At 52.7% G+C, this 22787-nt stretch overlaps 1 long non-coding RNA gene across 2 annotated transcripts in view; it reads right to left on the bottom strand.

Annotated features, from left to right (window-relative positions):
* LOC142870918 (uncharacterized) overlaps positions 1 to 21508 on the bottom strand; it is a 31477-nt gene extending 9969 nt beyond the window's left edge. For both annotated transcript variants that reach the window (XR_012919249.1, XR_012919248.1), the window contains exon 1: positions 21303 to 21508. This is a non-coding gene — a long non-coding RNA (uncharacterized LOC142870918). The remainder of the gene's footprint in view (positions 1 to 21302) is intronic.
* Between the last annotated feature and the right edge of the window lie 1279 nt (positions 21509 to 22787).

Here is a 22787-nt window from a genome sequence, read left to right as displayed (position 1 = left end):
AGGAAGCAGGGGCCAACGACCTTTCAGATTCACGAAAATCCACTCAGCCTGTCCACGTAGTACTTGAACCAGCTGCAAGATGGTGGCGGCAGGCTGCCCCTGGCCTGTGACATTGTCTTTTCCTGCAGGCTCTGCCCACCAGCTGCCTCCCCCACCAGCCCGGGCCCCGGCCATGGGTGCCAGACACTGCAAAGGGCCCAAGGCAGGAAGGATGGCCCTGACCATGGATGGCCCTGACCCTGACCCCGTGGCTAACAGGCTAAAGGGCAGATGGCAGTTAGCAAATAATCTCGAAAACAGTTTTTCTCTTTAGTCCCTACAGCCCCCTTTCAGCACCCGCCCTTCTTTGTCCTTTTCTTAAGATAAGAGGTTAATATATGTCTTTTCCTGGATAGAGCTTGAGCCCATCCTCCGAAGTGAAGTATCACAAGATTGGACGAACAGGCTCCACATGTTCTTGCCATCAGATTGGCACTAACTGATCGACACTATGGTGCTCACACGGTAGTAATATTCCCCAGGGATTAGGGCGTTGGGGGTAAATTCACAACTAATGGACGCGGTGAGCGTTGCAGGGGGAAGGGCATGCCTCTGATCCTCACTTGGGGGAGGCAAAGCCATAAAATGTAACCAAAATGTTTGTGCCCTCATAATGTCCTGAAATAAATACATAAAAAGAGGTTAAAAGTAGGTCCGTTGTAGAAATTTTGAAAAGTATGGGAGTGTAGAGACAAAAATTAAAAATAAAAATTACCTGTAATTCTGGTACCCAGAAATATCCACTTTAAGAGTATTTGATTTTATAAGCAAACTTTAAATATTATTATATCATGAGCTTCTTCATGTCATTAATGTTTCTAATATTTGAGCCTTAGTGGCTGCCCACGGCCCCATTTATTTCACCAATCCCCAATTGTTGGACATTTATGTCTTTTCCACATTTTCACCATCATAAAAAATGCTGCAGTAAACACCCTATAAGATAAATCTTCATGGCTATCACTAATTAATTCATTAAGACACATTCCAGGGACTAAAAACAATGTATCAAATAATATGACTATTTTTTAAGATATTGGGACCTGTGGCTAAGGCAATCTTTTGGGAACTTCGAGCCATTGAAAATCCCAGTAGGAGCCTGAGAAAGGATGTAGCTCCTTGAACCCTCAAATTTTAGACAAAAAAGATGTTTGTTTTGTTTTCATTTCCTTATCAGCAAGATTGATTTTTTTTATATATTCTTAACCCACTTATATTCGTTTGTTGAGTATTTTCTATTTGTGTCTCTCGTCAATTTTTCCACCAGAATATTAATCTTTCATAAAAATTTACTCTGTTTGAGTTATATTCACTTTTCTTAAAAAACCCTCTGTCACTTTTTTCCTTTCTCCCCTCAGGTTTATGTTTTGGACCTCAGTCTCTTTACCTGCAATACAGATCGCTGGACCAATGACCTCCTGACCCCACAGGTCATTTTGGAGAGCCTGCATGGCTGCACTCTGTTGCCAGCGACATCTCTTACAACCCGCCCTCATCTGCAGCCAGCTCAGGTCTGCCACCAGTTAGCGCAGCGCCCGGAAAACCTGAATCTAAACATGTCACACCTGGGTCATCGAGTCAAGGTTGCCGATCAGCCTCAGGTGAGAGTGGGGCTGTCCCTCCCAGGGAAAGGGTCGGCCGAGGGTCTCTGCATCCACTGTAGGGACCCCCCTGTCCTGGGCAGGGCTGGGGCACGGACAATTCATCCCGCTCCAGAAATGCATGATGGGTCAGCTCCCCCCCCCCATGTGCGGCTGAGGAAATGGTATTCCCACACGATGGACTTAGGTGTAGATGTAAATCGGGGGACATGGAAGCATTTATTTTTAAATACGAAAAGTATATTCCAGAACAATGAAAGCCCTTTCATGCATATACATGCACACACACACACACATACACACACACACGCACACACACACACATGCATGTTTGCATGCCAAGAATGTGATCTGGAAGCGAATCCTGCAAAATACAATTTCCCCACAGCAGGTGGGGTTACCCATTTTTATTTGGTTCCTTTAACACACTGATGGCCAAACTGGAAAAAAGCTGTTTTTTCCTTGGGACCATGGTGTTTTATTAGGAAAATAGAATCAAAACTTTGAAAATAAAATGATCCTTTTTAATTTAATGAAAAACTTGTCATTTATAATAGTTTTCTGTGTGTGCGTTATATGCAACTTGAAAAATAGTTTTTGTGGCTCCCAAGGAGAGCCACACTCCCAAAGTGTGAGTCACATATGCTTCACGAGGCCCCGGGCTCAAAACTAGCACGAGTTAAATACAACTCACATGCAGTTAATGTGTTAATTTGTATTTTTTCTAAACTAAATGGCAATTATCCTTCAATAAGCAGCATCCCCCCACACACCTTTTCTCCTTTCAGATGTTGCTTCCAGCTGGGTTGCCCTGCGGCCCCTGCCCTCTGAAGTCACGTTCCTGTCGTCAGCATCATTCGGTGGCTTCCAGCGGCTCTGGTGAGACCTCACCGCGCCCTGCGACCTGGCCCGGCCTCCCGGCCACTGCAAAGCCACGCAGAGGCAGGGCCCGTGGTGGAGCCGGGTTTCTTCAGGAAGAATTGTCTCCCACTGGCCATTTCGTGGCTGTCTGGGCCTGGGTCACAATCTCTTAAAATAGGGGTTTCAAACTTCACATCTCTGAGTCGCCAAGGCCAAGAGAAAACCACAGTGTAGGAACTGAACATTTAACCAACCTGACACACCCCACGCACACGCGTGTGTGGTATGCGTGCTCTAGTCACAGCTCTGGCTCCGGGCCGCAGGGCTTTCTGAGGAATAACGCAGAGGCTGGTGCAGCGCTGTCACCTGGGACCGGACACGTGGGCTGGCCAAGCGTTAGCTTCCTGTTATTTCCAGCCCAAGACGCGGGGCTGAGCCCTTTGCAGTCGCAGGTGCCGGGGCTCACCGTGTGGCCTGCTGAGGGCCCGTGGTGGCCGGTCGCTGCTCCCAGGCCCTGGCGTCCCCGCAGCCCAGCCCTGACTGCTCTGGGCCCCCAGCAAGCCTCCCCAAACAGGACCCAGGGTAGGGATTCCTCAGGCCAGGCTCAGGCTTGTGCAGAGTCCCCTTCTAGATGCCAAGAGGCAGTTCCCAAAAGCCAGAGCATGGGAAGGGCAGCTCGGCGGGAGGGCCGAGGTCGGATGGGAGAGCAAGAGTCGGGGTGCAGGGAAGGGCGGAACCGAGTGTCCTGAAGGGGGTTCTTCCAACGTGACAGGTGAGTAGCAAACACACGTTATTATCAAGACTCAGAATTGTCAATACCTGGGGCTGGTTATGTCTCAGAAATTTCTATTTCCTAATTCTTAAAATGTAAGAAAACCCAGTGTTCGGCACCTACAGCTGGGGGTGGGCTCTCCCGGCCCGGAAAGTCGGCCACCGGTGTGTGGGGCAGCGTGGGGCAGAGTCGGGAGACGTGTGCTAGGACGGTGGCAAGCCACTCCCTGCTCTGCACGGCGCCCAGGCCTGCAGGGCGGAGGCGGAGGGTCCCGTGGGGCCGAGTGTAGCTCCCTCCGGGCTTTGACGTGTCCCTTACATGGGCCTCTGTCATCAGGCTCCCTGCGTGGGAGCTAGACCCGGGAGGTGGCACTGGGCTGTGGGGTTGGGACAGCTGCTCCCAGCCCAGCATCGCCGCCTGGGTCTCTGTGCAGCATCAGCCCAGCACCGAGGGAAAGGCACGTTCCCTGGGGCACTGGCCACGTACCGGGAGATGCTGCCTCTTGAAGAGCTACCCAGATGTACCTGACGTCTTTCTGGAACTCTCCTGAACTCTTCCTGTCCACTGGAGTCACAGCTGCTGGCCTCTCCTTCCTTCCCTCACTGGCGTCTCTGTCAGACGTCCGGGCAGCCATCTGCAACCCTTGGTCCCCGCTCAGCCACGGGGGCGCCTCTGAACTCTCTGGCTCTCCTCTGACATCGTCCCCGCAGCCACTTTGTTCCTGCCTCCCTGGCCAGTGGCCCATGTGTCTGGTCTCCATGGCAACGTGCACCTCTAATGGATGATGTCCCTACGAGGTCATACCTGCTGCCTCTTTGCTGACACCTGTCACCTCTCTGCCTGTGCTCTCGCCCATCTCATGGCCCCCTCTTCCCCAAATCACCTACCCACACTGCGGGTCCAGCTCCATCTCCTAAGACTCGTTCCCCCCAATCCTCTTGTTTTCTGCCCAGTTTTAAGTATCTCAAAGATGATCCCTCGACCCTCTGCTGACCTGCTCTGGACTCTAGTCTTTGACAGTGGGGAGTGGGGGTGGCTGGGCCTGTTGGTGTGCTGCTTGGGGACGTGGGGCACAGTGGCCTGGCCAGTGACAGCACCGCCCTAGGTGGCATCTGGAAGGGGGACAGGCTGTGGTGTGGGTGAGATGGGGCTGGAAGTGCCACCTACGGCCTGCCAGGTGTGCTCAGTCAATAACTACTGACACCTGCCGTGGACGGGCCCCGGGAGTAACTTGTTAGACCAGAGCAGCTCCTCATGCAGCCTTTGGGCTGGTGAGAATAAGGTCATCACAGTTAACAAATAAATACACAAGATGCCCGGCTGAATATGAATTTCAGATAAACAATTAATCTCAGAATAAGTGTCAATATTCATTGTTTATCTGAAATTCAAATTTAACTGAGCATCCTGCATTTTATCTGGCAACACTAAATGGGACAGAAAGAAAATAAACAAGTAAATAGATAATGTAATTCTAGGATTCTGGGGGGGGCGGTGCTAGGGAGAAAAAGCCAATGCCATGTGAAAGCATTCCAGGGGCATGGCCTCCTGCAGTTCCGGAGCAAGGCAGGGGCCTACGCACACAACGCCCAGGGGAGAGCGGCCCAGGCAGGTGGACTAGCACGTGCAAAGGCCCTGGGGTGAGAAAGAGTTTGACATGGTCCTTGGCCAAACAGGCCAGTGTGAATGGCCTGAGAGGCCAGCAGTCTGAAGTGCATAAACTGGAATGGTGGCATGATCGACCTGGCTACAAGGAGTAGGTGCTCAGCAAACTGTAGTAGTATGTGTTACTATTAATTATAATTTTAAAAGTCAGTCCAGGCTGGGCGTGGTGGCTCATGCCTATAATCCTAGCACTCTGGGAGGCCGAGGCAGGAGCCTCTCTTGAGCCCAGGAGTTTGAGGTTGCAGTGAGCTATAATGGTGCCATTGCACTCTAGCCCTGGTGACAGAGTGAGACCCTATCTCAAAACAAAAACCAAATATGAATTGCAGACATTTTGTGGAGCACTCCTTCCGTGCACTAAACTGCCAATTTATCTTCACTTTCCATAAAGAGGCTGTTTCAGTGCACACGGTTCTGAAGATCTTCTGAAGATCATCCGGCCAAGCATACCATTTTGCCCGCACATTTCAAAGTTCTCTTTAAAAATTAAGATGCAGAATATTATCTGAAATCTCTCTTTTCCATTATAGGAAGTCAGGAAGTCAAATAGAGCCCCCCCAGCCCACGCATGTCACTAGGGGAGTTAGGAAACGCTAGCGCAGAGCGGCAAGCGGGTGCTCACACGGTTCGGGCCACAGAGGCTGTGGACTCGCTCCCTGCAGTCCTGTCACCCCACATCTGCTGTGTGACTTGGGGAGTGTTGCTCAACTTCTCTGAGAAGTGGTTTCCTCATCTGAAAAACAGCAGTAATGACGGCACCTCGACCTGCAGGTCCACCGTGAGGGACCAGCAATGTCTGTCCCAGTGTTTATAAGGCGCCGGGCCACGTAAAGGAAGGGGGGGCGTTTCTGTTACTCTCAGTGCGGTCCTCACTCCCTCCATGGCGGAGCCATGCACATGCCCAAGGGCTCCGGGCAGTCTGCAAACAGTCACCTCGCTCCTGTGCAGGTTGCTTTCAGCCTGCCGAGGTGAGGACATATCTAACAAACTGCTCCTGAGCACTAAAGTAAAATTTAGTGCGGGCCACGTGTCAAATGGAGCTTAACATTTGAAGGCTGAGTATCAGGGGACAGTGTTGAAGGGAGCAGGGCCTCACCCTCCTCTAACTGGTTTTGTCTTCTTATTCAACTACTAAGCCCAGGGTGACCTCTTAAGTCTGTCATGACACCCCAACAACAGTGGGGACTGGGAGGTCTGTCTCCAGCAGAAGCTGCTTCCACTGGGACATGGTGCCCTGGGCCTGACTTCACACCCGAACCTCACAAGTCACTCACTGGCCTTGGAGTCTCGGTCTCCTCCTCTAGACACGGGGACGGGGGAGGCCCCGTCTCCCGCACGGGGGCTGTGCAGATCCAGCAGGACGGCACGTGGCCGACATGCTTTGCACGGTGGCTGGGCCACAGGACACGTTCAGTGGCAGCCCAGGGCGAGGCCAGCACCAACTCTGAGGCCATCTATGTCACTAGGGGACAGGCCGTGCACTATATCACCATTGCTCAGTGTGAGCGTGTGCTTGTGCGTGTGCGTGTGTAGGTGGCATGAGCCACAGCCACACCCTGTATCTAAGCCACACCTTGGCCATTCCATAGCCCAAAGGCCCCCAGGTCCCAAATCCTCCCCTTGCCCATCACAGATGCCCTGAAGTCAATGTCAGCTACGCAACCCTCAGTCCAGGCTCCGTCCTGTCTTGTCGCTCTGCGGCTGGCTGGGCAGGGCCTCTGGAGGGGGAGGTGCAGGGCTTCTACCCTCTGTTCAACATGCAGCCACTTTATGGGGAAGTTAGCTTCACTGGAGAAGAGTGTGACCTTATATTCTTGCTGCACCTCAAAAGGAAACTTTACACTTTAAATTAACAGCATGTCCACTGCCAGTATTTGTGGTTACTCCCTGCAACGTAAATCTCCTGCAGAGACGTTTGAGAACAGCATACATAATGAAACATCAACTTGAAACTTGATTTAAAGTGCCTTTTCATTAATATAACAAATGAAGTGTACCAAAATTTGAAAGTATATTCCTTTGGGCCTAATTAAAATACTGAACAAAATACATGTATATGTGTATTTTAAATGAAGACATTCAGTAGCTAGAATTAGCTACAGAAATTAATTCAAATTGAGAAGTACATTATGAGTGCATTGTTATTATTAACATAGCCAATACGCTTCCTCTGAGATGGCTCCAGTAATGTGCACCTGATTTAGTGCCTGCAGTGACATGACAGGCGGGCTTTGCTTTAAAAATACCGCACGCCCAACCAAGTCAGCCCACGGCGCGCCTCACAGCTGGCCTAAGGCGCAGCCTTTGGGTCAGAGGAGAATCCTCAGGCCCCTTGCAAGGAGCCAGGGCTGGGATGCTGCTCCAGAGCAGCTGAAGCCCGGCTCTGTTGCAATGAGAGGTGTGTGACGGGTCAGGGCCTGGAACACCCACCATGGCATCCAGAAACAGGTCCCTGAGAGTGGCCAGAAGACCCACAGAGAGGACGAGGGGACAGGGAGGAGATGGCAGGAGGCTGCATGGGCAGGCAGTCTGATCCGCACTGAATAAGGGCAAGGAGTGTGGCATTGACATGACCCCTCGCCTAGTCCTGCAGGGACAGTACACGAAGGACACACCAAAAATCCACTAAGATTCCAGGAGCCCACGTTCTAAAGGCTAGTGGGTGGCCTCCCGAGACGATTCTGGCTGATGGCATAAGATATCCCAGAGAGATCCCCTGAGCCACTGGGGACAGGGCCTTGCTTCTAGGCTCCAGAGCAGAACTCCTTACCATGACCCTACGGGACCCCGATGGGCCTCTACACTTGGCAGGACACAGACTCCAGGCGCAGAAGGGGTGAAATGGGGGAACGGGGAAGTGCTGGAACACGCTGGGCTCCCTGGCAGGGCTGGCACGTGCTGTCTGGAGATTGTTGGTGTGAGGACACAGCTAGGGACGGGTGGACACTCTTCAAACAGTGGCGGGGGCTTTGTCTTTACTGGGGGGAGCCGAGAGCTCACGACTGGCAAACCCTGCACTCTCTCGTCCTCACCTGCAAATGGAGACACCAGTGGTGTCTACGCTCTTGGGGCCGATGGGAGGATGGAGGGAAGTACTCCATGTGAAGTAGCGCTCCTCAGAGCAGTAAGTAGCGCATGACTGTTACTCATTATTCTTGTTATTCTGTAAGTTACTGGCTCATACCCCAGCCCCTGGAGACTGTTGGGAAGTCAATGATCATAATAATATTTGATATCTGTACAGTGCTCTATAATTCACAAGCCATTCTCCTGTCCCTGATCTCCTATGCGCAGGCGACAAGATGGGCAGAGGAAACTGAGGCTCAGAGGGCATGTGACTTGTCCAACAGTCCACAGCTACTGAAGGGTAGAATGCTAGTCCCATCTGTTGTTCTTCCTCCTAAATCTCCCAGTCTGAGGGTGGGGGAAGAGGTCCCCTGGGAGACCCCAGAGCAACCTTTATAGAACGGTGGCCCTTTGGCTCACAGGCTGGGATAGAAGGAAGGAAACCAGGCAGGACAGGCACAGACTGGCAGGGGTGGGCCTGACCAGGGGCCATCTCCCCAGACTCTTTGGTCAACAACTGGCTTTATATCCATGCGGTTACAACATCCGTTTCCATGGTGATAGGAGGAGCCAAGGTCTCAGGTCAAATCTCTCCATTTCTGAGTGATTTTCTGGAAGGCTGGTGGCTGCTACCAAAATCTCTGTATTTAACTGGAAACTACTAATAGGTATATACTAAAGAGTTCCGGGCTCATGGGAATTCTTAGATCTCAAGTTGTCACAATGTGGCCTTTTGCATTTGCAGATGCTGTGTCATTTCCCCTGAACAGGTGCCCAGATAAAAAGACACCACCCAGCCAGGCCTTTCTCCCAGGCTGCTCCAGGAAGAGGCCTTGCTGCCTGTGGCGAGCGTGACCGCTAACGTTCTCCACGGACACACCTTCCGTCTCAGCAACACTGAAGTGACACCCTGTCGCCACCCCACGAGCGAGATCTCCAGGGAGGCAAGGTTCAGAGCGGGGCTCAGATGTGGGTGGCGGTGGAGGGGCAGGGACGCTGCGTACTTGAGATTTTGAGGAAAGGCCGAGTGGAAAAGGGTGCTTGGGCCTCTTTTGTGGCGTAAGGCAGTGGCCTGGTCCCAATCTTCAAAGGTTAAGAGGGACACGGGCTTGTTTACCAAGTGGCAAAACAATCGCACGAGGGGGGACTGGAGTATGTTCAGGTGTGCGTACACGAAGTCGTGTTCCACCTGGGTGACGGGCTTTGGAAGCTCATTGCTCCCCCAAGAAGTGATGGAGACAGAGAATTTCGCTGGCCTCCAAGGGCTCTCGGATACATTTAAGAACCAATGAGAGAGGAGGATTTGTAGGGCAGAGAACTAGAAGGGGTGTTGTTGGCTACCAAACTGCTAAAGCAAATTTGGGCCGCCGGGGATGGGGGGCCTCCAGCAGGGACCTCTAGGCCACTGGCTAGTTCCCAGGGTTGGGTGCTTTTGCTGGTCTCTGCCTTTGCACATGCTGTTCCCTTGCCTGGAACACCCTTCCTCGCACTCTTGGCCTTCCAAGACTCAACCTTCATTGAACATGGGGATGTGAGTGACATTTCAAGGAGAGGGTTGGCAGGATTTGGATCATATTGACTTTGATGTTGAGAGGAGCAAGGGAGAGAAAGATCTCAAAATTGGTCCAGTGGTTTTTGTTAGTGGAGCACTGGGGGTTGCAGTGCTGCTGGTGGGAGCACAGGAAAGGGAGGAGCTTGTAGGGGAGACTCTTTCCTTCCTTCCTTCCACAGGGGGGATGTCCCCTGTCAGTGAGAGGGTCATTGAAGATAGCTGAAGTCACCAGGAGAGGACACGGTGGTGACCCGGAAGTCACTAGGTTGCTAGTGGTCAGACCTGGGCCCGAGGGGGAGATTCCGACAGAGAGGGAACTTAGGGGGGCCAGGCTGGCGTGGAGGGGGTCGCGCCAGACACCTGCCTGGGCAGTTTAACCGGGTCTCCTCAGCACTGACTGCATTTACTGCTCTGGAAGGAGACCCGAAGCCCAGCACGCTACATGTTCTGCCAGTGTTCAAATATAACTAGCAGTATTTTTAAAAAGCATCCCTTAACACTTGGAACATGTTAGCTGATGGCTCTGGTGGCGCCCAGGAGCGGAGCTGGGGTGTACAGACCTGTGCCGGACAGGCAGCTGCCGAGGAGGGGTGCAGCGCCACAGCCCCGGCCTCTACTTACCCGCAGAAAACGGGCTTCCGCCAGGCCCTGAGGGGAAAGACGGCCCGTGCTCCCGCCTCAGTCCCCGCTCCAGGCCTGACGGCGCTCCGCAGACGCTCCACCAGCAGGCGGCGCCCCGGCGGGGCGGGGGTCGCGGCGGGTCAGCGGGGAGCAGAGCCCGCCCGGCGGGGTGAAGTCGCCCCGGACGCGTCCGGCCTGTGCTGGGGACCCGGCTCCCCCGGGGACTGCCGTGGGCGAGTGGGGACCGCAGGCGCCGGTGGCGGCCCCACCCCTAGGCCCTCCCGCAGCCGGGGTCGGGCTGCCTGGGCCCCACCCCGACCGCCCTGGACGCGCGCGCTGCTGCCGCGGCCTCACGGAGCGCGCCGCCGGTCCTCCCGCCGGTCCTCCCGCCGGTCCTCCCGCCGGTCCGACGGTGGGCGACCCCGCGCCTCGCTCTCCTTCCGAGCGGTCGGCTCCGTGGGGACCGGGGCCGGGTGCAGCGGAGGACGGTGGGGAGGACCCGAGCCACCTGGTCGAGGTCCCCACACCCGAGTGCGCCCAGGCATCCCCTGCGCGGGGCGGGGTGGGGTAGGCCTGGCCCGCCCGGTCCAGTGAGTCACCCCTGGGCGAGGGCCCGGCACCGCGGTTGAAGCTGCCCGGCCTTGCGGTGCTGCCGCGCGTCCCGCGGCCTCGGGTCCCCGCCGGGCGCCTCCGTGCCACGGGGAAGGGGCGCCCCCTGCGGACCCGCACGCGCCGCCCACCTGGTGGCCGCGCACACCCGGGGTTGCGGTTTGGGGCGCGGGGCACAGGCTGCCCGCGCTGCCACGAGGGCCATCAGAGGTGGGAGAATGGCGTGGCAGCCTGCGGTCCTAATTGGAAGGGGATGTTAAAGAGGAGAGAAATTCAGTTTGGGCAAGTTAAATGTCACGGATGTAGAGCCTGAGACCCACCCCTAGCCCTTTGGTATTTGACTATCTTTATCCTCCGCAGTGTGTGATTCCCGCGTTTCAAAGAAAGAACTTTAAAGGTTCGTAAAGCTCCAAAGATTTCAAATAGCTCTTTTAAAAGCACTTTGATGGTTTAAATGCAGACACATGAATTACATATCTCTTAAATTACACAGGGTTTTAAATCTAAGGGAACATGTCTTTGGCAAAATGAATTGGGGTTTTGTCTTGTGTGGGTAATTTTTTTAAAAAGTGCGTGTAACATATGCAGGTCGATGGTGGTGATGGTGAGGATGGGGGCGATGGTAGTTATGATGGCTGATGGGGCCGATATGGTGACGGTGGTGGTGATAACCGTGGTGTGATGGCCACGGTCACAGTGGTGATGCTGGTCACCCCGCAAGCTCTCTTTGAGCAACTGGGTCCCAGTACTATCACCACACTCTTGTAGTCTCACTACCTCCTGTCTGTGTCATGTGTTTGGTGCACAGTCTTGTCATCCTAGCCTGTTGGTCACCCCCAAGAACAGGTGTCCTGTCCCTCTCCTGTGGTCAGCTCCGTGGGGCAGGAACTGGCCCTCTCCCACACAGGTGTGGCAGCTGGTAGTCTTCAGGGTGGTGGGATTACCCCACTAGCCTAAGAGCACCCCCTCCTCCCAGGCCTGAGAGCGTCATCTGTTGAAGTGGCTGTGCAGAGAGGTGACTTCGCCACGGAGTCCTTGAGCACTCTCGGCCTTGTGCGTGTGCGGGCAATGAAAACAAAGATGAGAGTCCTCTGAACTAGTCCTTAGAACAATAAACTTGGAAAGGAGATTTGCCCAGAAGGGAAGGGTTTTGTAAGACAGCTTTTAGGGGTCAAGATTCCTCCAGAGAAGCAGAGCATATTGGTGAGCAAGCCTATGGATGGGCCATGTCCACTCAGGCAAATTCTCATCTTCCAGCTCTTCCCCCAGCCCTTTGCAAGAAAGAAAAATTCCCTTGGCCACACCTCGTCCCATCCCTGGAGTTCTCTGTCACTCTCACTTAGCCCTGACTTGGCATGTGTGAGTTGTCACTTTGGGTTTGTGTATTGTTCTGTATTTACTTATTTGTCTGGTTCCTGTGCCCCGGCTCCGTCTGGGATTGACTGTAAGGATTGGAGGGCAGGGCCCCCAATTTGCCTCCTCAAATGTCCTGCACAGCACTTGGAAGGCAGCAGGGGTGAGGGGCACCCCCACAGCCAGCGTCTCCCCCGTGCCTAGCGTGGTGCTTTGCACACGCTGGGTGTTGGCTGATGTCTACTGAATAGACAAATGGCACGTGCATGCTGTCTTCTCAAAGCAGGCTCTATCCTTGTCCTTCCCGACTCAAGTGGTCTCCCAGTGCCACATGCTCCAGGTGGGCCACAACTGTTAGTCACCTGTGGAGGTGAGCCACTCCTGTCCTTTCAAACACAGCCCCAGGCCCCCCCCCTCACCCCCCGGGGAACTCGACTGTCTCCCTCAGACACTTTTTGTGATTTTAAGCAATCAGTATTATTAGATTTTTTTTTGAGACAGAGTCTCACTTTATTGCCCAGGCTAGAGTGAGTGCCATGGCGTCAGCCTAGCTCACAGCAACCTCAAACTCCTGGGCTCAAGCAATCCTACTGCCTCAGCCTCCCAAGTAGCTGGGACTACAGGCATGCGGCACCATACTCGGCTAATTTTCTATATATATTAGTTGGCCAATTAATTTCTTTCTATTTATAGTAGAGACGGGGGCATGGCTCTTGCTCAGGCTGGTTTCGAACTCCTGACCTCAAGCAATCCACCCACCTTGGCCTCCTGGAGTGCTAGGATTACAGGCGTGAGCCACCACATGCCCGGCCGGTATTATTAGATTTTTAAAAACGAATTGTTCATCAAGCCAGTTTTCATTCTAAACTCAGAAATGCCTCAAAACTCAAAACCCTCCGCATCGGGATATCTGGTGAAAAGTGCTCACTCTTGATTTCACCGCATGATTCATTGTGGGGTGGGGGGCGGGGGCGGCGGGGATTGAGCTGGAAAAACCCAACAAAGCGCCCCCATCGTCCTAATCTCTCTCTATTACTGAAATGGATGGCGAGGTGTGGATTACTGCGGCTATAAATCAGCTTTGTGTTGGGGCTAATCTGATACATTTTTCAAGTGTTGTTCTCGCGGCGCGGCTCGCTCGGCACTGCTCAGTTGGCACAAAGTCCGCAATCAATCTCTCCCGGTCGCTCCCCACCGCCGCCACCTCCCCGAACCCTCCTAATATTTTGTACATAAACCAGTTTGGATTCACGGGCATTCCAGCCAGTAAATGCTCCGAAGAGTCATCTTTATGGACTAGCAGCCCAGCCTTGTAGGCGTCCGTGCTTCTTAAGATGAAAAGGGAGTTTATTTGGTGCGCTGTTGTGGCCGGCCGTGGGTGCTGGCCGCGGGCGGGCTCTGTGTCCCTGCGTGTGCTCCTTTCCGGCCCTCAGGGTGGGGCCCTCAGAGGAAGGAGTCTCTTTATTTTCCGGCTCATTCCGGACCCTCCCAGTAGGGGTGTGTCTCAGCTGGTCACGTCATGGCATGGGAATGCAATGCCAGCCCCCGGGAGAGGCGGCAGGGATCAGATGGCTTGAGACCTCCGTGGGAGGGGGACGGCCCTCCCAAAGGAAATGAAAATACTCGCAGTTTCATTTGCTTTAAAGCACAGCCCTTGTAATAAATGCGCACGGCAAATGTGCTGAGCAAACACCTCGCGTTCATCAATATGCGGGGGCTGTTTATTGCCTCGTAAACTTGGAAGCAAGTGATATTGTCTCTTAAATCAAGGGCTGCGTGGACAGCCCTGGCGCTACAGGAGAGCCGTACATCCAGGCCGCGCCGGCGCCGACATGAATGGCTGGAGCGGTGACGGAGAGGTGCTTAGTCACTGCCGAGGGAATTAGGAGCCATTCCAGAGGACCAGAGGACAGGGGACGCAGCAGCATTAGTGTGTGCATGTCAGGCTGATGGCACTGCTCCCACGGGAGGACCGCAGGACAGGGGAGCCTCAGGCGCGGGGAGAGTCTGTCCGAGGGCCAGCACCCTGCAGCGGCCACCTGGGGTAAAGGCCCAGAGGGAGGCAGGCAGCCAGGTTTCCAAGTCCTGGCACGTGGTGATGGGGCAGAGATCACAGTGGGGGCAGTCCCACAGAGGCCTGGCCACCGCTGGGAGGCACAGCTTCCAGGGTGGGAGGGGGATGAGGACCCTGCCACTGGAGAATGCTGTCGCGAGCAGGAAGCACCTGCCCATTTGGGGGACGTTCGGCAGCCTGGCAGGCTCTGAGCGAAGCCAGGTGGAGCAGGCGACAGGAGCCAAGCCACTTCCCCTGTGCGCCAAATGGGGCCCCTCGAAGGGCACATCCACACCCTAATCCCCGGAGCCTGTGACTGTGATTTTATTTGGAAAAGGGGTCTTTGCAGATATAATTAAGCTACAGATCTTGAGATAACAGATCATCCTGGATTATCTGTGTGGGCCCTAAATCTAGTGACAAGTGTCCTCGTAAGAGGACAAGAGGGGGCTTTGAGACAGGTGGAAGAGGAGGACACAGGAGAGGAGGAGGCCATGGGAAGTCAGAGACAGAGGTTGGCGTGTGTGGCCACGAGCCAAGGAGTGCCGAGAGCTGCCACAGCCTCCTGACTGGGGGCTTCTGGCCTCCAAACCTTGAGAGGACAAATGTCTGTTGTTTTAAGCACCAAGGTTATGGTAATTGTAACAGGAGATTCATTCACTTGTCTTCCCAGACCTGGACTCCCCTCAGAGTATTCCAGCAGCTGCTCCCACATTCCTGGGGATAACTGGTTCTAGCCAGAGTGCCCAAACCGGCGGGCCAGCCAGGCCCAGCAGAGCCCTGCCCCCTCTCTGGGCCTCGCACCTGCCCTCACAATGGTGCTATTGACGCGCAGGCGGGTTTGTGCGCCTGGCTTTGCTCGTGTCTCCCTCCAGGTAAACGATCAATTAAAGCAGCAATCACCACTAGAATTTTACTAAGGTCAAAACTGGGTCTGGGGACACGTGACAGGAACCTGCGATGCCAGGTGTGGTTTGCATCCAGGTAGCACAGGTTGCCCCGGGGCAGCTTCCTTGTCTAGACCCCAGCCACTTTCAAGTTAAAGTCGGTTCTCAGCCCCTGCCCCAGGGAGCTGTGTCTCGGGTTTGTCTCAGGTGTTTCCCCTCATCCACCCGCCCTTCCGCCTGCGCTGGAGCGTGGGCAGCACCTGCGCCCGGCAAAAGTCCTAGGTGGTCCCTTCACAGCCGGTGAGTTAACTGGCTTGCCCTGTGACAGAGGCCCACGGCCCGTGCTAAACCGAAGAGGGCACCGGCGGAACAAATATGGTCTCGCAGCAGCCTCACGCTACCTCGGTGATGCTGGGTATGGTTTAAGGTTAAACTCTCTGCCTTGTAGGCTCAGAAACCTAAAGTCATCCTCCCCCAGACCTGGAGGACTTCCTCTCCCACGCCCACGGGAGGCAGTTATGGACTCTGGTATAATTTATAACCAACGGTCAGAGATATTTAGAGTCTACCTGAGAAACTGCCGATATTTGAATCCTTTTGACCTATAAAAGTGGCAATTTCGTAGGTTCAGTGTTAATACTGCCATGGGGACCTGAAATACCAGTCGTCCCCGGCAGGCCCATGCGTGAGAAGCCCAGTTACAATCACAGAGGGGCTTGTGAGAGGGAGGCCTTAGGTCTGGGTGAGGATGGCTTGAGGTTTCGGATCCTACAAGGCAGGGAGTTTAACCTTAAACCACACTCAGAATCATCGAGGTAACGTGAGGCTCCCGAGAGAACTGCGAGAGGATTCTGGGGCTGGACGGCAAGAAACGCAAAGTCGGGCCCTGCCAGCTGTCAGCTGGGAGCCCGCTTGGCACCCGCAGCTCAGGCGTGACATCCTCTTGTTGAACAAACACAACTTCTCTGAACACCGACGTTGATCGAGGCCACTCTGTGACCGGATGGAGAGAAACAAAAACAAGGCCACTTGTTTGAACAAGGTAATCATGTTTGAACACGGACAAAACAAGCACACTGCTCAAACCACAAAAATGACCACAATTTTGTGGTCCCTCCCTCTCACCAAGTAGGAACCAGGGGTACTTCTTTACCAGGGACAGCCTCAGCCCCCTCCTTCACATCCTGCCTAGAGACGAGTGATGCCCAGCCGCACCCAGGGGCAATGTTCTGATACCCGATCCAGAGCAACTCCCCCAGACCATCGAGCACAAGCCCACATCCTGGAGCAACTCCCCTCACCCCCTACTGAGACACCCCAAGGTTCCCCGTGGTGTGCAGTGTCCCTTGTGGCAACAGGTACCAAGAAACCCAACTTTATTCAACTACCCATGCATTTCTGGTGTCTTTGCCTAATATGCATTCACAATGCCACCAGGCTCTGCCAGTCTTTATGACTACCACCATCGCAATCAATATCACCAAGTCCACCACCACCATAATCGCCACCACCAACACCACCATGGCCACCACCCGGCCAGTGTCACTACCACCACAGTTATCACCACCATCCTTCAAAGTGTTATATGTGCATTTTACCCTCCTTCACCCCTGCAGGTTAAGTACTGTTATCTCCGTTTTCCCAAACGAGGCCATTATGGCTCAGAGAGGTGTTGTGACCTGAATGTCTGGTGCCCCCTCGCCAAATTCGTATATTGAGATTCTCACCCCCAATGCGACAGTATTAGGTGAGACCTTTAGGAAGTGATTAGGTCACAAGCATAGAGTCCTCAACGAATAGGATTATAAAAGAGACGCCAAAGAATTCCTTCACCCTTTTCGGCACATGAAGGTACAACAAAAAGGCTGACGTCTGCAACCTGGAAGAGGGCCCTTCCTAGAACTCAGCCATGCGGGCACCCTGATCGGGGACTCTAGCCTCCAGGACTGTGAAAAATGAATATTTGAGGTTCATTAGTCACCCAGTCTATATAGTGCTTCGTTATCGCAGCTTGGATAGACTGAGACAAGAGGTTAAGTGACCGGCTCATGGTCACGCAGCTAGTAACTGGCAGAGCAGGGGGTTGGGTCCCCAGTCAGCCAGGGACACTCCATGACTTTCCACCAAGCGGAATGTTCCGGTGCCTGGCCCAGAGGTCTCCCGCCCCCCTCTCCCCTTGCTGGGGGGGTGAGCCTCTAGGGCAGTCCTGGCTGATCCCGCCTGACTTGCAGACTGCCGTGTTTCTTAAGGTCGCTTTGCGCATGGGGACTGTGGCCTCTCGTGTGCGGCTTCATCATTTAACGTGATGATTTCACAAGATGATCTTATTTCCTCCAGATCCAAGTTCTGGGTCTCTCCCTGTTGCCTCTGTGTGCCAAACACAGCGAGCACATAAATCCTGTCCGCAGCCAGGAACAGAAGCCGGGATTTATGAGTCTTGCTCTTGTCACTGTAACCGGCGGGATCACCTCTCCCACATCCTTGATTGCATGACCGTATTTCTCTTCATAAACGGCACTTTTTAAGATGCTGCATAAAGAGACCCAATTCGAAGTTTCAAATTCAAATTATTTGGGCTATTTAGAACATACAAAGCATCTGAGCTCTGCGTAGAAATGCCCTTTTTGCATCCTTGAATAAGTTCGAAACAGCTTAAAGGATTTTCTTCAAGTTTTCAAAAAAATAATAATTTACTTTTGGACTGAGGGAAAAAATATGATAAATTTCTACACAAAAGCAAGGCCTTGAGAGAGGAATAGCTCACATGTCTGCGAACATTGGGAGCTTTGTAGGACATGCAGCCCCGCCTGCACGCTAAGCCCTCCGGCTCAGGGTGTAGGTGCCAGGGTGTTTGCAGGGAGCCGGGCTCGGGGGGTTACGGGGGGTCTGAGCACTGAGATTTCCTCTTCGTGTGTGTGTGTGTGTGTGTGTGTGTGTGTTAGACCCCCACCGAGGACAAGGGTTAGAAACTGTCATCAGGCTCACTGTAAAGTGTTTTAAATCGTTTTTGATGTCACTGAGTGTGATCTGAGGACTTTTCAGTGAGGGCACATGGAGTGGCAGCTGGCACAACGCTACAGGAACGGCAGCAGGACTCTCAGTGCTACGGGGAGTTTTCCCTTTTCTTTCTAGTAAGGCTGCACTATGGTCTAGAAGCAGCTTCCAAAAACCCTCAAAAGACATGTCGATTGAGATGGTGGCTGCTCACTCCCTGCGTGCATAAAAACACTCCCCAACTGCAGCTGGGGAGCTGCCCGTGGCTCAGTCACCAGCTCCTGGGCCAGCGCCTGAGAGGAGCGGGGGAGGCCCCAGGACCTGCCCTCTGGCTCTGGGTCCCCTCCCCTCGTGGACAGGAGGCAGCATCCTGTCTATACACTACCAGTGAGACCATGCCTTTGTCTTTCTTGGGAAAAATCTTTAAACTGAGTTTAAGGGTTCTTGAAGCCTTGGGTGGATATGCAATGACTTTCTTCTTCCTCAATGCATCATTTTAAAAAAATAGGCTCCATGTTAGATGACACTTGTTTCATCGTTTTGCTCATTGACAACCCCCATTCCCCCCCTGCAAAAACGTCAAGCCCCCATGGCCCCAAAGACCTTGAGCAGCGGCAGTAGGTAGGAGAGACGCGTGCTTCTCACCAGCACCCAGGAGGCCACGTTCTATTGTTTTAGTTTTAATATTTCAAAATGCTGATCCCCACCTAAAACAAAAGCAATCATAGCTCCCTGTCTCACAAGCCCCTGCTCAGCCCTGTCCTGGGCAGGAAGCTCGTCACCCCCCATGCAAGTGGCAGATGCTTAGCAGGAGTCTGCGCTTTCAGCCCGCACCCACCTGCTCCCCAGGCCTGTCCCAGGCACCAAGCCCCGAGCAAAGCCAAGCCCTGGGGCTCCTCTCCGGGGTGTTGGGCTCCTGTGGCCCCAGGGAGCGGCAGGGCCAGGACAGATCAGCATGGCTGCAGCCGAGGCAGAAATACATTGATTTTTGTTACAGCCACGAGGCCCATCCAATTAAAAATAATCACCGGCGTGTTCCAAGTCTTTATTCTTGCCAAGCGTGTTCGTTGCCTGCCGCTGGCTGGAACAAGGCTGTTTGGTGAACACGGACTCATTGCCACAGCTAATCAGAGAAGGTGTCTAGAAGCACCCCCAATCCCGGGCGGTCTGGAGGTTTTCCAGGTGGGATTAATCCACACTTGGGCCTCGAGGGGGCTGGGGCCCGGCAGCTTTCCCAGTCTGGGGGCTGCAGTTGTCACTAACGTTTATTAGTTTTCTATCTAGAGAGAGTGACTCGGGCCAAGGTGCAGAGGAGGGAGAGTGAGGCAAAGGTCCTACAAGGGTCGTCGTTCTGTCTGGCAAGTGCTTACCAACTGCCGGCGGGTGGGGGTGGGGGAGACAGAAGCCTTTCGAAATTACAGGCACATAAGTACTCACCTGGTGCCACTACATAAACACAAAGGATGAAAGACTGATAGGACAGCGACAGGACCCAGACCTGCGGGTTGTTTATATGCCCGTTGGCAGAGGCACCAAATGGATCGGAAGAGACAGGCATTGAATCAGTTGATATCAGACAAACCTGGATGTGAGTCCTGGCTCTGCCACCAACCGGCTGTGTGACTTTAGGCAAGTTACTTAACCTTTCTGAAGGCTGGTTTGATCATCTCTAAAATATGGCTAATAATCCCTTTCTGCAGAGATCGAATGGCATTATCAGGTATAAAACCTTTAGAGGAAGACACCGTGAATACTAAGTCATCGATGAACACAATTTTGATTATACTGCACAGTTTTCTGTAACTTTCGACAATTTTCCTCATGCCTTATTTGCCCAAGTCTGGAAGTATCTCAAGAGTCTAAATTTAACTTTTTTTTTTCCTTTCTGGTTGAGGGCAGAAAAGAAAGGGAAATTATACACAGAAAAAGATTCACTGCCAAATCCCACTTTTTTTTCCTAGACATATTTTTGCTTTCCAAACTTTCCAGGTTTCCTTTTAAAACTAGGTTTCTGTATAGTGCCTCTACTGATTGAGAGGTGCTGGCCATGTATCTGGGGGAAAGTCAGCTTTCTCACTGTCCTTGATGATGTGGCGTTGTCTTTTGTGTGGTCTTTACAGCGTGGAAGCTCACTGAAGCCGTGTGGTGCGGTGACTAGGCACAGGGCTGGGGAACTGCCCACCTCCTTTGTCACTTTAACACCAACTCATTTAGTGAGCCAGTTCTCCAGGCCTCAGTTTGCTTGTCTGTTAAATGGGGATGATAAGGATAATGCCCCCTTCATGGGATTGTTGATGCAGGACACTGAGTTTTAGGTTCCTGACATCAAGTGAACTATTATCTGTAATATTGCACTCTTCTGAAAAACACCCTTTCTAAAAAGTAACCAAATGATTTGTGACTCAGATTTGAGACCCCATTGCTCTGCCTCCTCATCAGCACTTGGTATGACTGGTGGTCTTTCTAGTTTAGCCATTCTAATAGCTGTGTAGTGGTTTTAATGGGTTTTAGCATCTTTTCATGTGATTATTTGCCATGCATATATCTTCTTTGGCATTATCTGACAATTTGGCAAACTGTTCCAATCTTCTGTCCAATTTTTAGTTGTGTTGTTTGTTTTCTGTTTTATTGTTTTGAGAGCTTTAAAAAACACAGCCTAGGTACAAGTCCCTTATCAGATATGTCTTTTGCAAATATTTTCTCCCAATCTATGGCATGTCTTCATTCACTTAACATTGTCTTTTGAAGAGCAGAAGTTTTTAATCCTGTTGAAGTTCAACTAATCACTTTATTTTTCTCTTACGGATCATGTGTTTGGATGTTATAGCTAAGAAAGCTTTGCCTAAACCAAGATCACAAAGTTTTCTCCTATATTTTCTTCTAGAGGTTTTATAGTTTGGGCTTTACATTGAGGTCCATGATCATTTTGAAGTTAATTTTTGAATGTGCTTGGAGGTTTGGATGGAGGTTCAATTTTTTGCATATAAGTGTCCAGTTATTTCAGCATCGTTTATTACAAAGCTAACCCTTTCCCTATTGAATTGCCTTTGCCCCTTCGTTGAAAAGTCATTAGCCACCTATGTGATGAGTGAGTCTATTTTGAAGAGCACCTCGGTCTTCATTTTATAATCGTGTATTGAAATTCTCTGCCTCCCACCTTCATCCCCTGATCCTCTTCCCCGTTCTACCCAGGCAGGGCCCCTCTCTGCCCCCCACGGGCACTACTCACTGTGTCGTGTCCGACCGCGGCAGGCACTGACTGAAGTTCCGTGAGCCCTGCCCTAGTGGCGCTCGGCTGCAGAGGGGTGCACAGGCCTCTGAGAAGTGGGGGGGACCCCTACACCTGTGTCCCCGAAAGCCTGCAATGCGAAAGAGCACTCCCTTCTCTGGACCCAGCTCCGGATGCCCTCAGTGCTGGAAACCCTGGCCACGTGGGAGTCCTCAGAGCTCCCCCACTTCCTGCCACCCCACGCCCTCCCTCCCCTTCCCTTAACCCCAGTCAGGCTGGAGAACCTTCAAGAGAAAGATGGCTGAGAACATCCCATCGGCCTTTTGAAACCACGGAGGGCTAAGTTCGGAACTAGAGGAAGCCATAACCAGTGCTATGCTTGGCAAAGCACCTGGACACAATAGTATGCTTAATGCAATGATTAAATGTCTCCTCGGCGGAGCCTCATTTCATTTATGTAACTTTTATTGACCTCTGATGAACGCCTGCCAAAACACTAGCACGGCAGGACAGGCGCGAGCGGGCATCTGCCCCAGGCCAGGTTGGGGCCCACCTCGCGGTCCTTTCCCCAACCCAGAGAACTCAACGCCATCATTTCTGCTCTTTAAACCCTGTCCCCTGCAGTTAATTGAATGGGTGAGGATCTGGAAAAATAATAATAAAAATGTTTCCTTTTCCAAAGAAAATTGGTCTTGGCCAGGCAGAGACGTCGAAGGCTGTGTTCCCCAACCGTCCTACGTTCAGTCAACTGAAAATCGTGTGGTTTATATCTAGGGCAAAACATCTCTGAGAGTTCTACCAAGGTGCTCCACAAAAAAAATATTTTTAAAAGGGGAAATTTCAGTGTTAAAATTCACTGGAGAGACACTGGTCTGCCCCGCCCAGAGCTCTGCGGTTGCGGTTCAGTGAGACGGCCCGGGAGCCCTCGATCGGAAGGAGTCCGTCCCAGGTGACCGTGGAGCATAGTGACCTACCCTCCCACGGTGAGTGCGCAGCAGAGTTTTTCATCCTTTTCTCTCCCGTGCCAGTTTTCCGAAGAGATTCATTTTCTCCAAATGTCTTGACTGAATTAAAAGCATTTTTTTTTCCCAACTCACTTCCTTCTGCACTTCATCTTTGTCCTTCTGCAAACTCACGTCTGGGACCAGGGGTCCGCCGTGGAAGATTCCCGATCCGTCCTTTAAGAGGTATTAGCCGAGAAAAATTGGAACTCTGCAGCGAAATCTGCTTCCCCCTCCGTGTGGAGCCTCCGCTGGCGCTGCTGCGGAATTAGATTATGCGCTGACTGTCCCTGTGCAATAAGCTGTCCCCACGGTCGGGAAGCATATGGAAACCTCGGAGTCAGCAGATACAGCTCCACCCTCCCCTCTCGCCCCCATCTCCCCGCGCGGGCGCCGGGCTGTCATCTGCAGCGTGTGCGCTCATTCTAATTCTTTATGCCTTGTTATTCTGTCAATTTCTTAATCTATTTATGCTGACTTTATT

This window comes from Microcebus murinus, chromosome 5, assembly GCF_040939455.1.
Source record: "Microcebus murinus isolate Inina chromosome 5, M.murinus_Inina_mat1.0, whole genome shotgun sequence".
Lineage (NCBI taxonomy): Eukaryota > Metazoa > Chordata > Mammalia > Primates > Cheirogaleidae > Microcebus > Microcebus murinus.
This window is presented reverse-complemented; position numbering and strand designations above follow the sequence as displayed.